Here is a 2449-nt window from a genome sequence, read left to right on the forward strand (position 1 = left end):
TGTGTGTGTCTGTGTGAGAGGTCGGTCTACCATAAGTCCACAGTGTGGAGAAATTAAGCTATTAACATTTCCTCCAGTGGTGTGGTGGTGCTGGAGGTGACACCTACATATAGATGGGATGTTCTGTGGATCTGCACCAGCTCTAACCTGACTCAGCCAGATGGTTTGTTACACAGAGCCATAATCCCTGGCAGGTGATTGGATGAACCATCTGTCTATCACCATCTATGGGGCTCGCTTCTTTTTCTTCTTAAAGTTGGCTAAGTGGTGTCTGGCAGTGTGTGTCACGATTGTGATGTCATCAGTGATGATGTCGTCGGTGATGTCACTCGAGCAATTGTGATGTCATCAGTGATGTCACTAGAGCAAGTGTGATGTCATCAGTGATGTCATCAGTGATGTCACTCGAGCAATTGTGATGTCATCAGTGATGTCACTCGAGTAATTGTGATGTCATCAGTGATGTCATAAATCCTGGATTTATAAATTCACCGTTTCCCTACATTCCATCATTCTTCAGGTCTGTCTGTCACTGTCCCTCACCGACTAAGTGTGTATACGCTGCGTCGGGCAAGGGCACCACTAAATTTGTGTTTTGGTTAACAAAATTAGGCGAATTAGTGGCAAGTAGCGAGCTAGTGTTAATTGTTTTAGCTACGGTAGCAAACCACTTTGTTTGAAAAGTGCTGTTCACTTTGTTGCTAGCTTGCTAGCTAGCCACCGTCACCTCAACAGTCGCAGCAAGTGCGCTATTCTTCAAGCAACAGAGATGTCGGACTTCGACGAGTTCGAACGACAGCTGTCCGAAAACAAACAAGCGGAACGGGCCATTGAGAGCCGCCCCCACAGACGCGGCTCCCCCTCCCGCAGTCGTAGCAGAGAGAGGAAGAGCAGAGACAGGGACAGACACAGCGGGGACCGCCGTGGGGACAGTAAGGAGCGCAGACAGAGACGCAGCTCACCATCCAGTTACCCCCAGGAGAATGCTGTGTGCCATTCCCCACACCGCGAGAAGAAAAAGAACAAGGTGAAGAAGTACTGGGATGTCCCTCCCCCCGGGTTCGAACACATCACTCCCATGCAGTACAAAGCCATGCAAGCTGCAGGCCAGATCCCAGCCACGGCCCTCCTGTCCACCATGACCCCAGATGGCCTGGCTCTGACCAGCACCCCTGTGCCCGTAGTGGGCAGCCAGATGACCAGGCAGGCCCGCCGGCTCTACGTGGGCAACATCCCCTTTGGTTTCACAGAGGAGTCCATGATGGACTTCTTCAATGCCCAGATGCGTTCGGGTGGGCTTACTCAGGCGCCTGGAAACCCAGTCCTCGCAGTGCAGATCAACCAGGATAAGAACTTCGCCTTCCTTGAGTTCCGCTCAGTGGATGAGACGACTCAGGCCATGGCTTTTGATGGCATCATCTTTCAGGGTCAGAGTCTGAAGATTCGCCGCCCCCATGACTACCAGAGCCTCCCCGGCCTGAGCGAACATCCCAGTGTCTACGTGCCTGGTGTGGTATCTACAGTGGTGCCCGACTCTGCTCACAAGCTCTTCATTGGCGGCTTGCCCAACTATCTGAACGATGACCAGGTGAAGGAGCTGCTGACGTCGTTTGGTCCTCTGAAGGCCTTCAACCTAGTTAAGGACAGCGCCACAGGCCTCTCCAAAGGATATGCCTTCTGTGAATATGTCTATGTCAACCTTAATGACCAGGCGATCGCAGGGTTGAACGGCATGCAGCTGGGAGACAAGAAGCTCCTGGTGCAGAGAGCCAGCGTGGCATCCAAGAACGCCACTCTGACCAGTATAAACCAGACCCCCGTGACGCTGCAGGTGCCAGGTCTGATGAGTAGCTCAGTGACCCAGATGGGCGGCCTGCCCACTGAGGTGATGTGTCTGATGAACATGGTGGCCCCGAAGGAGCTGCTGGATGACGAGGAATACGAGGAGATTGTGGAGGACGTCAGGGACGAGTGCAGCAAGTACGGCCAGGTCAAGAGCATTGTAATCCCTCGACCTGTGGATGGCCTGGAGGTGCCCGGGACTGGCAAGATCTTTGTGGAGTTCATGTCTGTGTTCGACTCCCAGAAAGCCATGCAGGGGCTGACAGGAAGGAAGTTTGCCAACAGGGTGGTGATGACCAAATACTGCGATCCGGATGCATATCACCGCCGGGACGTCTGGTAGAGGAGGACTGGAGAGAAGGTGGGATGCGGGAGGGAGGGAGATGTGTCCCACTCATTTCCAGGTCAACCCCCTATAGGTCACATGTCAGCAAAACATTTCAGGTAGATCTGGGAGTGTTATCCATTCAGAGAGTGGCTTTGGTTGTATCCATTTGATCATTTGAGATCTACATGAAATGTTTAGCCGTTTAAAACCGATTTGGAATTGGAAGAGAAGAAAGGGGTGGGTTTGCTTTCTGTTAAAAGAAACAAGGACTGGATTTGG

General features: G+C 52.3%; 1 pseudogene across 1 annotated transcript; it reads left to right on the forward strand.

The window, feature by feature from the left end:
* The first annotated feature begins 769 nt into the window (after nt 1-769).
* Nucleotides 770-2185, forward strand: LOC310778093 (splicing factor U2AF 65 kDa subunit pseudogene; annotated as a pseudogene). The gene has a single exon. The product of its transcript is annotated as a splicing factor U2AF 65 kDa subunit pseudogene (transcript).
* The last annotated feature ends 264 nt before the right edge of the window (nt 2186-2449 follow it).

The sequence above is a fragment of the Poromitra crassiceps genome (assembly GCF_964638095.1).
Source record: "Poromitra crassiceps genome assembly, chromosome: 6".
Taxonomy (NCBI): Eukaryota; Metazoa; Chordata; class Actinopteri; order Beryciformes; family Melamphaidae; genus Poromitra; species Poromitra crassiceps.